The 12,552-nt window shown below is 42.8% G+C and overlaps 1 pseudogene; it reads right to left on the bottom strand.

The window, feature by feature from the left end:
* Positions 1 to 11,738: 11,738 nt before the first annotated feature.
* Positions 11,739 to 12,039, bottom strand: LOC130867517 (NADH dehydrogenase [ubiquinone] 1 alpha subcomplex subunit 3-like; annotated as a pseudogene).
* Positions 12,040 to 12,552: the final 513 nt, after the last annotated feature.

Below are 12,552 nucleotides of genomic sequence, written 5' to 3'. Positions count from 1 at the left end.
GGTACGCAGCTCTCGGGAACCGTGCGCAAACTGGCACTTTTGGCCATACCTGCAACGGCCGCTTTCCTCAAAGGGCCGACACAGCTCAGTCTTATAGCGCTCCGAAGTGACCGCGGAGCTAGAGCTGCTTGCCTTCTGCTGCGGCGGCGGCATCGGCTGCTGCTGCGGCGGCATCGGCTGCTGCTGCGGCGGCATCGGCTGCTGCTGCAGGCTAAGCTGGCCGTTCTCCTGGTGGAACTGCTGCACGGCTAAGGCCCCTGAGGGCGGCTTGGGAGCCGTGCCTGTTGCCCCGAACTGGCTATTACTGAAGCTGCTGGCGCCTCTCATGAAGCCGGAGGAACAGCCTAAGGTGCGGCTGACGGCTCTCGTAGCCAGGTGAGTGAGCGCTTGTGGGTTGCTGGCTGCCGGTAGTGGGATGAATCCAGGTAAGAAGCTGGAGCTGGGAGGAGCTGCCCCATGTGTGTTAAACATGCCATTCAGGTTGTGGTTGGCCAGAGGCGTCCCGTTCCTGCGCATCAAGTCTGGATTGTAGACGCTCCACAGAAGTGTGGACATTTTTCGGAGTCCTGTAACTTCAGAGCTAGAAGCAAGGAGGACGGTAGAAACCTCCGTGGCAGAGCCAGCAAGCTTAAAACACGAGGAGAAATAGCGAGCAGGAGGGGCAGGGAGGAGCCAAAAGTTTGTTCATACTCAGTGGGAGGGCCGCTATAAGAAGGAGGCAGCGTGAACCAGGTGTGGATCAGGCTTACGATGTGCAGGTACGCCACCAAGAGGAGGGTGACACGGAGTAGCAAAGATGGTTGAACCTTGCTTTGCACTGGTAGAGTTTACATGCCCCCCCAGGGCACTAGTACCCAAAGAGTTGTAACTAATAAACCAGCAAAAGCCACGCCCCAAAGCACCCCACAGTCCTTTCCTGGAACTCGTGGCACGGGGAGGGCTTTATTCTACTTTCTTAGCCTAAAGATTTTGCGTTTGTCCTTCTAACTCAATGAAAAATAACTACTAAACTACAAATAATTCCACAACTCCCATCTTTCAGTAAAGAACCCCTTTTCTACACCCCACCCCCACCCCCGTTCAGCCAGTACAGACTTCCATCCAAGCCCAGGCTCAGAACCCACGCCTTGGAAAGATGATTGATTTTCTTCAGTTGTTCTCTGACTCTCACATGTGGGTCACAGCATGTGTGCATAATCCACCACAACCCATGCCCAAATATATACAAATGTAATTTTTAAAAGCAGACATTTTTGTTGTATGCATTAAAGGTGGAATTATGGTCGTTGAGATGGTTCAGTGGGTAAAGGGGCTTGCCACTACACCTGAAAACCTAAATTTGAGTCCAGAACCCACACAGTGAAAATTGAGAACTGATTTCTGAAGGTTGTCCCCTGACTTCCATACTAACACCAACATGCCCTGGTGCCCACATACAAACACACACACACACAGAATAAACAAACAAACAAACAAATAAAGCACATAAAAACACAGAATGAATAAACAAATGAACAAATAAATAAACCACACACAAACACACATGGAATAAATAAATAAAAGAATAAAGCCATATTGGGGTGATGTTTTTCAAAATGGTGAAATTAGGGCTAGTGAGATAGCTGAGCGGGTAAAAAGACACTTGCAGCCAAACCTGACGACCTGAGCTGGAGTCCCTGAACCCATGTGGTAGGAGAGACTCTCCTAAGTTCTCGTTTGACTGCCAGGCCTGCCTGTGCAGTGGCAAATGGCACATGCCGTGCCCTCCCCCACCAAATAAAATAAGATACAAAATTTAAAGTCATTTTTCTGTGGTATGCATGCAAGGTGGTAGAATTAGGGTTATCAAGATGGATCCGTCTCTGTGAGTTCAAAGCCAGCCTGGTCTAAAGAGCTAGCTAGTTCCAGGGCAGCTAAAGCTGTTACATAGTGCAACCCTGTCTCGAAAAAATAAAAAGAATTGGTACTTGCTGACAATCCCAAAGACCTTAGTTTGCTCCCAGCATTCAAAGGGTGGAAGGAGAGACTCAGCTTTTGCACATTCTTCTCTGAATGACCTCCACACACGTGCAGTGTGGCAGGACAACACACATAAAACTTACATAAGTATGTGTAATCTGAATTTTTAAGCCATCTTCTGCTGTATACATTCAAGATGGTGAAATTAGGGCAGGTAAGAAGGCTCAGCAAGTAAAAGGTTCTTGGTCTCTGCTTTCTTCCATGTGGATTTCAAGCCCTGAACTCACATGGGAGAAAAGGAGACAATTTTGCCGTGTTGTTCTCTGGCACACACAATAAACAAACAAATAATTTATAATAAAAAAGGCCGATTTTTGTCTACATGCCTTCAACATGGTAGAATTAGGACTGACTAAATGACTCAGTGGGTACTTGCCACCAATCTGATAACCTGAGCTTGAACCCTGGGTACAGAATAGGGAATCCAAGACACACTAAACTACAAATACCACCAAAGTCCAATTGGGTAAACTAAGGGTTTTATTGGGGTTACTTACAGGAATATAGGTGAGGGATTACTTACAGGAGCAGAAATGACTCAAAGACAGCTGCGTCACCGAAGTCCACCCCTGCCCTGGTGACAGCTCCCAGAGCTGGGAACCTGGAGCACACTGCACAGCCTGCAGGCGGCTCAACAGGATGGAAGGTGCCATTTTCAGGAGCGTCAGTTGGTGGAAGCCTCTTCCAGGCAAGGCGGCTCCTGCTTGGCTAGCTTCTGCTTCTTCCAGGCAGCGGGTCTGATCTCCTCTGAAAGTCTTCTTTGCAGCTGGACTTCCTTTCATCTGAAAGGGACTCTCAGCGGCCTTTATTCTTCACTCTGGCAGGGAGGGGCCTGTGAATGTGGTCAGTTTGGGGGACTTCTTGGAGCTCATTGGGGTTGTTTACCTCCCTGCTTAAGGAGCTTCCTGAAGCTCTTTTGGGTTGTTTACCTTCCTGCTTAAGGAGCTTCCTGCAGGGTGGAATCTTTCTATCCTCCGAGGAAACTGTTCTAAGGCAGTGTAAGGGCTTTTGCAGTTTTATTAGTTCCAGTTTCAACAACAGCCTGTAACCTGATAATATGGTTTAACATATACACGGAAGTGGGGGTGCTCTCAGGACCCATCCTCTGCAGGTAGCTGTACCATACTAACGGATTTTACACACTCAGACATTCGGCATCTTTCTAGTTGATAATTTGAGTATTGAATTTTCTAGGTGGCTGCGTTATAGAATCTTTGACCCAGGCATGCCAGGCTTCCAACGGAAGTGATAAATCACACTTCCATCAGGTAAGACAGTTTTCCTAATAATTGAAGTTCTGTTTTGCTTTCTGAGATAGATCTCTCTGTGTAGCTCTGTGTGGCCTGGAACTCACTGTAGACTGGGCTGGTTTCAAACACACAGAAGCCTCTGCCTGTGGGATGATAGGATTAAAGGCATGTGCCACCACACTTAGCTCCAATAATTGAAATGTTAAGGTGCCAAACCCCAGTAGCAGGACTAGAGGACCCTGTCTAATTATAAGGCTTGCAGGGATTCAATTCTTTAGTCTCTCAAGGCCATTGATCTTCCATGCTAGTTTCCTCACAAACAAGACCAGAAGAGACCTTTAGAGTCTGGCTATAGGCTTTTCCAGGACCAAAAGTAGATTTCTTGTTATAGTAGGGATGGGAAGTAGGCTGCTTTTTATTTCCTCATAAAAAGAATGGAGGGCTCAGTTTGGCTTTCTGGATGATAGAAACTCTTGAAATGTAACAGTCCCTATATCCACGCCCTGTTCCAATCTGCCAGCCAGTTTTCCATCAGGGATTTCTTAGGTTAGGGATACTGGAACGGACAAGGTTACCAGGTCCCTAGTTGACAGCCTGATGCAGCAGCCTCTTTTTGAAGGAATACCATGTTGTACTTTCCCTGCCAGTTGGCTCATGAGATGTACCAAGTAGGGACAGTGGAAATGGGCATCAGGGGTGCATTTGGCAGAATTGGGGGCTGCTGCACATGCAATGATCATTTAGCCTGTATTCCCACTCCCACCACAGCCCTCCCAATGGCTCAACAAAGTTGATCAGCCATTGATCACGGTTGCATACACATATAAAAGTATTGACACTGGCTGTCCTAGGTTAGAGTTGTATCTTCTGGATCATTTGTCCCTTGACCAGGGGGATGGCTGCGAACTTCCAATCGTTCTTTTCTTGGCGAGCACTGTGGATCAGAACATGTATAGTTCCTCCCATGCTGGCAAAAGGAATAGGTGATTCTGTTATGCTCACAGGAGCCCTGGACCTTTCCTTGGTATGAGAAATGGGTGTGAAAAATAAAGCAGTGTCCAAGTGAGCCCTCAGCCCAAGTGAACTAGGTGAGTAGAGTGGATCACAGAATGCGAGGCTGGACCCACAAAGCAGGGCCAGCTCAGTAGTAGCCATGCATGCTATCCACAAGTGGTTAAAAAAAAAAAAGTACTGACGGAAACATTCCCAACAGGCCCAGTTAACTGCTTGTTTACTCCTGATAGGGCATCAGTGACAGAAGCAGTTCTAAGTTTACCCCTGTGAACCAGTGATTTTCTTGGGGCTTCTTACAGGAACATGGATGACTCAAAATGCAGCTGCATCACAGACACCCACCCCACCCCCCACCCCCGGATGGGTGCTGACTCACAAAAGCTCTGTCCCCAGGAGCTTTCTTCCCAACCTGCAGGCAGCTCCACCTAACAGATAATCTCTTCACCCCTGCAATTGTTTACTTCTTTTCTGACCTTTGGGAAGGCCCCTGCAAACCTTACACCTTTTCTAACCTGTGGGAGGGCCCCTGCAAGCCTTACAGCTTTCTGAGCTTCTGAAAACTTGTGTTTTATTTAGTTCTGAGTGGTTGGGATCCTCCATCCTCCCTAAGGGGCATATGTTTCGGTTCTGAGGAGACAGCTACATAACATTAAAAGATGCCATTTACCTCTTACATAGTCATTGTTTTTCAAAATAACAGAAGATGTTTATTAACTCATTAACAACTCATCATTGTTATGTATTTACTATATTTTTATTTTATTATTTACATATTTATGACTTGCTTTTTCTTCAATCAAGAAAGTTCCAAGTCTATATCTATACTCACTGTTTAAAAATTATTCCTTGGCAGTTTGAGTTGACATTTTCTTCATCAAATATTGGCCATCCTAGAACTTTCACCTGCATGGTGTAATTAACGATGAAGTTTGAGTAACTTAAATTTCTATCAGCTAGGACTTTGAAGAAATTCTGGTGAGTACGTTAAATGAATAATACTATAGTCACTGAAGCAAGGTTGTGGATGGATGTGTGTCAAAGAGCAAACATATATGTACATTATTGTGATGAGAAAAGCAAATTTGGAGTTTGTAGCTCATGGCATAAATTAGGGTATTATTTTTCTAGAAATTGGTAAGACTTTTAATATTCATTAAAAATATTTGGATGGGGCTAGGGACTGGCTCACCGGCTAAAGTGCTTGCTGTACCAGAATGAGCACCTGAGTTCAGATCCCCAGCAGCACTCTCAGTAAACGCTAAGGGTGCCAGCACTTATCTATAACCCTAGCCCTGCAGGAATGGAGATAGACAGATACCAGGGCTTACTGAAGTGTCAGTGCAGCTAAAATGCCCAGCTCCAGGTTCAGTAAGAAACCCTATCTCAAAAAAAAAAAGAAAAAAAAATGAAGAACAGTAGAGGAAAACACTTGATGTCTTATTGTGAATGATTAATTCACTGAAGTTAATTTTAGAAAAAATAGTAAGTTTGATTGATTTCAAAGAATTGTTTAACTACTCAATATTTGGTAAAACAAATTTTCATTCCTTTCTATGTATAATTATGAATATCTTAAATGAGAAATGAAAATTAACAACTTAGAAAGAAATGTAAAAATCAAACTTCTATATATTTGCTGAACACCAAAATAAAAGACAGTCTAGGTCATTTATGTTTGAAGACACATGCGAAGTATTCTTAATCCTTAAGGAAGGGTAGGTGCTATTTACCTGATGGTGAAGCCCTATATTTATAAATTTTTTCAGTTGCATTAATCATAGTAGCAGTTTAGTTTGTTCCAAGACCCAAACGCACATTCTCTTAATGAATTTTATAAGTGAAGAAGAAACATTTTCATTTCTCAAAGCAGGCTGTGTTGTTAGTAAATACACTGTGTTGATAAGATAGATTCTGTGGATTTTTTCTTAAGAACAATGTAAGCCGGGCGTGTTGGCACATACCTCTCACAGTACCTGCATGGAACACGGAGATCACGCTGAGTCTAGCATTGTAGATCCTCCCTGGAGAACACACAATATAATAAGTGCCTTTCTCAAAACCAAATCAAATCAAACCAACGTAACCTGCTACACTTGTATCACGTACCTCTGGGACTGACAGGACACTGATGCCAACATATACATTTAAATCATCTTTATTGGTAAAAAAATATTAACAGTGTTAGAAAGGGAAAAAAAGCACTGTATCCGTGTGTGGAAGTTGAGCACAAAGGAGTATTTGCTACTTACATAGCCATTTAGATTTTATTTGGAAGTTAATATGAAGAGGCTTTTGTATTTAAACAAGTTAATGATTAAAGATTAAAATTTAAACTATTTATATTCTAAAGGCATACCTCTTAGCTAACATTGTAATTATATCTTATCACTCAGGTTCAAGTTCCTTCTTAAAAGAATCATCAGAGTAAGAAGAATTGAAGAGTCAAACATTTGCAACTACTTCCTGATGCTGCGTCATGGAAGGAGACAAAAGCAGTTACCTCATTTTTAGTTTATTGTTATCCATGCTTCCATTAGTCTGAAATTTTGTCATATGAACAGTACTTTGTAATATGCTTAATAAGATTTCTTTGAAATATTGCAGCTTGTTTTTTAAGTTCACCTCCTGAATTAGTAGCCAGATCACTGTTGTCCTCCTTGTCCTCCAAACTCTAAAAGAAAGGCACTTGTTACTAAACAAATCCCAAGGATACAAAGATGAAAGACCCTTCAGAAATGACATACAGACTTGTTATGCTTAGTTATACAGAATAGCTAAAGTGTTAATGAACTAAGAAGTACATTTGAAGTCAAATTCCCAATTTACCATTTCATGTCTTGAATAATCACTGCAAAGCCATTAGGATTTTACAGATATATCAATCACTTCAGTTCAGAAATAATTCAAATGGTAAGTAGTTAAAACTTTATGATTCATAAAACACACAAACATATGTAGTTTTATAAGAAAATATTATGTATTATATGCAACATACCTTCAGGAACTTCTCATGTAATTCTCTAATTGCTTGCAGTGTCTGCCTCGGATCACTGTTAGAGAGTTTAAAAGCTTTTTGTGCTTTTCGAAAATTATTCTACAAATACAAAAGGAAAGCATTATTATAACAATTTGCTTTAATTTTTGTTTTTATTGTGCAACATGAATGCTAGGCTAACAACCACTTACGTATCTCCAATCCTAAAATTTTTAAGTGAGAAAGAATAATTCCATATAAAACTTAAAATAGTTTCCCAATTAATTAAACATTTTAACACATGTTTCTATTGCCTTCAGCTTTAAGACTAAATAGCTTATTATTTAAGTATTTAGCAGAATAGCTGGCTTGAGAAATAACCACTAATAATCTTAACTATATGCATACTTGTTTTTAAAACATAAAGAGCATTTTAGTTTTGGGCTTCCTTATTTTATAAGTCTAAAACTCAACAGTTTGCCACTAATCAGTTAAAAGCAAAACAAAATTAAACAAAATATAATGGTGGTTTCAACTCTGAGTCCAAGTGGTTTTACACCTAATCTGCATTTTGGTCCCAAGTCTGCTAGGTTTTTGCTAAATTTGAGGAAATGTGTCTGTATCTCAGTCCCACGTTAGTTTTTTTTCTGCCCTCACTCCCCACGTTAGTTATTAACAGAAGTATGTCCCCCCCAATTCTTTTCATAGTGATATGAATCTAAGGTAAATCTAAAATTAAAAGATCTGCAAGGCTGGAGATTCATTTCAGTGCTACAGAAAGAAGATCTAGACTCAGTCCTCAACAATGCAAAAGAAAATGTAAAAATAAAACAGGCATGATTCCTCAGACCTCAGTCCATATATAAGGCAAGGGACTTCAATTTTAACGCCAGTCCAAACTTCACATGAGGTTTCAAACAAACCTGAGGTAGAAAGTAAGACTCTAAACCAAAACAACACATAAATAAAAACAGACTGCCCAGGCGGTAGTGGCTCACACCTTTAATCCTGGCACTTAGGAGGCAGAGGCAGGGGGATCTCTGTGAGTTCCTACAGACCACGTTCCAGGATGGTAAGAGCTCCACCGGGAAACCAGTTTTGAAAACCAAAACAAATCTCACATAATAAAACAAAAATTTATCATAAATAAATAAAAATAAAAACAGCCTGGACTGAACTACGTTTGTAATTCCACCACTTCTGAGGCTGAGGGAGGAGTCTCGGGATTTTGAGGCGATTTGGGAGCTAAGTACACTAAATTCAGTAATCTGACCTTAGAGCATCGGGTAGAGGAAGAGGTCCTGAGGTCTTCAGTTTCTATCTGTGTGCATGTCTACAGGCCAGAAGAGGGCGCCAGACCTCATTACAGATGGTTGTGAGCCACCATGTGGTTGCTGGGAATTGAACTCGGGACCTTTGGAAGAGCAGGCAATGCTCTTAACCACTGAGCAATCTCTCCAGCCCCCTGTTTGTTTGTTTTTTTGAGAGGGGGTTTCTCTGTGGCTTTGGAGCCTGTCCTGGAGCTAGCTCTGTAGACCAGGCTGGTCTCGAACTCACAGAGATCCGCCTGCCTCTGCTTCCCAAGTGCTGGGATTAAAGGCGTGCGCCACCACCGCCCGGTCTTCAGTTTCTAATGGATTCCCTGCGGGCAGCTGCCCTGCAGAAAGTTCTAGTCCTTCCCGTCCCTAATGGACCTCCACTCCACCCACACTTTGCACCCCCATGCCCAATGAAGCTGACCCTCGGGTCTCCAAAACTCTAGGCCTTCCTGCCTTCTGCTAGGCACTGGTCTGTCCAAGCTCCATGCCCTCAGCAACGTTCTGCCTCCATTTCTTTTTCTCTGCAGAGGCCTGAGGGTCAGGTCAGTTGTCAAGTGGGAAGAAGCACTGATGGGACTCTGGGACTCTGGCAGGGGACACCTCCCCTTCTTGCACCTGAAGTAATCCCCCCAACACACACACTCACTGCTGGGCTACACCACACGGTTAATAGGCTCTCAACAGGTGACAGTGAGTCTTCCTCACCAGGCATCTCCCTCGAGCAGACAGCTCGGAGGACACCTCAGAGCATACTGGGTAACGGAATTTGAACGAGAACACCATGGCCACCTCAGAGCATACTGGGTAACGGAATTTGAACGAGAACACCATGGCCACCTCAGAGCATACTGGGTAATGGGATTTGAATGCGCGAAAACCAATCTCACCCAAGCCCCTTGCTGGTTGGCTGTGTGTGCACCTGCCTACCAAGGACGAGAGGCTGGCGCTTTCCAGATTCTAAGTTTACAGTATTGTACAAACTTGAAAATTAAGATAAAATAGGTAAAATACGAACCCCGATAAAGACCACCCCCACTGCGCACACGCACACTTTGTTTCAGTTGAAGATAGTAGTGCATGCATTTTTAATTTTAATATTTATTTATTTAAAGAGTGCGTTTTCTGCATGTATATGCGTGCAATATGTGCATACCCGGTGCTCTTAGAAAACATAACAGGACGGCGGGCCAGTAGCGCAATGGATAACGCGTCTGACTACGGATCAGAAAACATAACAGGATGCCAGATTGCCTGGATCTGAACTTAAGGGTGACTGGGAGCCACCATGTAAGTTCTAGGAACTGACAACAAGTGTTTTAACTTTTGAACATTTTTTCCAGTTCTGTCCTGTGTGTGTTTTAATGTATGCTCCCAATACGTTTGCTCTCACTCTACAGTAAACATTATAAAAACATGATACTTTTTAAATATTGCCTGTCTCCAGAAAAAGAAAATAAACTGCCATATTTTTTATTGGGGTTGCCCTAATCTTAAAATTTGATTTAAAAAAATGATGACATGTTGATATTCTTTTTTTTTTTTTTTTTTTTTGGTTTTTCGAGACAGGGTTTCTCTGTGGTTTTGGAGCCTGTCCTGGAACTCGCTCTGTAGACCAGGCTGGTCTCGAACTCACAGAGATCCGCCTGCCTCTGCCTCCCGAGTGCTGGGATTAAAGGCATGCGCCACCATCGCCCGGCAACATGTTGATATTCTATCAGGGAATAAGGTGTATTTTCCCACTACATGAAAAATAAGTTTGAATTCCTTGTGTCCATACACATTCATGTCCGCACATTCCAGTATATGCATGCATTTGGGGGCCAGAAACAGACACGTGTCTTCTCCATCATTCTCCAACTTAAATCTTGAGACAGGCTCTCCCTCAACCTGCAGCTCACCTATTTCACTAGTCTGGCTAGCCAGCAAGCTCCAGGGATCTGCCTGTCTCCTCCTGCCAGCAATAAGCTGCCAGTCTAGATTTTTAAAATATTACTCTTTTTTTAAATTTAATTTTATTTTATTCATTTCTTTTACATACAGACCCAATTTCCCCTCCCTATTCTCCTCCCGGTACTCCCACCCCTCCACTCCTCTTTTTCCATCTCCATTCAGAAAGGGGCAGACCACCCACGGGCTTGAACAAAGCATCAGTCAGGACTTTTTAGGTGGATTTTAGGGCTCCAACCTGAAGCCCAAAAGCTTGCAAGGCAAGTATTTTACCAAAAGAGCCATCTCCTAGCCCCTCTCTGTGAGTTTTGTTTTGTTTTGGCTGCCATTGTCTGCAGCATTCCTCTAATCACGCTAAGATGAGGCGCTTAAAATGCTAGTGATGATTTTGCTTCTGTTTCCTCCAAACAGCTATTTGGGTTTCTTGCTCACTTTACAGTTAGGACTTAGCTGTATGAATTGGATAAATCAACTTTTGATTTGTATAGTGCTGCTTATTGCTGTTTCTTTTTTCACCCCTGAAAACCATTCTCATGGTTTTTCCCTAAGCTACGTCATCAACCAATCTGTAGTTCTGTATGCTAGGTGAGTGTTCGTCTCTCTGTGTTTTAAAGAAAACTAGCATTACTGTGAATCATAAAATTAGTCCCTGTACTATAGGACCTAAAGGGATTTGGTGCCCTCTTGTGGCTTCTTCAGAAGATACCAGGCACACATTTAGTACACATAAAAGGCACGCAGAAAAAACACCCATGCACACAAAATATACTTTTCTTTCTTTTGTTTTTTGAGACAGGGTTTCTCTGTGTGGCCCCGGCCATCCTGAAATTCTCCATATATACCAGGTTGGCCTCGAACTCAGAAATTCACCTGCTTCTGCCTCCCAAGTGCAGGGATTAAAGCCATGCACCACCACCACCTGGCAATAAAATTAAAAAAATTAAATATTCTCCTATGACTCTTTTCCTGACATTGGGGTGCCTTATCCACCTCTGGTGTGACGGCTTTGGCCTTGTGTTATGGTATTTTGTCTTGTCGCTGTCTCCTGGAGGCCTGCTCTTTTCTCATGGGAAACAGGGTTGGAGTGGATCCAGGGGAGAAGGAGGTGGTGGGGAGCTGAGAGGATTGGAAAGAGAGAAAACAGTGGTCGGGATGTATTATATGAGAGAAAAGTCTGTTTTCTTTTCTTTTATGGGGGAGTTGGTTTTCACATTTTTAATGGGTAGCAGCAAGGAAGGGAGCCTCTTCCATTAGCAGGAAGATTTGCAGATTCCTCAGCCATTCCAGGCATGGGCCCTGAGGATCCTGCGAGTGACTGGGCACATCAGACATGTTTCCATTATCTTGCACAGGCACTCTACAGTTGGAGGTTGTGGCCTGGTTGATGGAGACAGCATACATGGGGTAAGGGCTGACTGTGTGCATAATTATAACAAGGCACAGAAGAGAAGGACACCACCAACACTGGTTCCTTTGCCCAGACATTCTTAAGGAAGATGGAGAATCTCCTGGCCATCTTGGTCTTGGAGAAAATGATTATATTTTCAATAAAAATAAATAAGATAAAAATTCTCCATAATATCTGCAAAGATATTTTTTTTTTACTTTTGTTTTTGTTCATCTTGACTTAATTTTCATGTCTGGCATCAGAAAAGGAGCCAATTACTTTTATCCTTCATCTGGAAACCAACTGTTGCAGGGATTTCTGCGAAACTGAATTATCAAGCCATTTTCAGTTGGGGAGAGGAAAGTTTACTCTAGCAATATGGAATGGAGTAGGCCTCTTGCTCGGGTTCAGCAACCTTTTCTATTTTTCACAGCAGAATCAGCAAGCAGGAAGCACAAGTACAAAAGCATGTATGTGGGTGTAAATGATGGTGGCTGGGCAGGGTTAAAATTTCGTTACAGCATCTCTTCAGTGTCTATTGTTCTGGAAGGTACAGCAAGTGTGGCAGGGTCAGCTCAGGGCAACTATCTCCACATTGGGGAATGTTCTTCGTTTAATCAATGGAACTTTGGGAATTTTTCA

The sequence above is a fragment of the Chionomys nivalis genome, chromosome X (genome assembly GCF_950005125.1).
Source record: "Chionomys nivalis chromosome X, mChiNiv1.1, whole genome shotgun sequence".
NCBI lineage: Eukaryota > Metazoa > Chordata > Mammalia > Rodentia > Cricetidae > Chionomys > Chionomys nivalis.
This window is presented reverse-complemented; position numbering and strand designations above follow the sequence as displayed.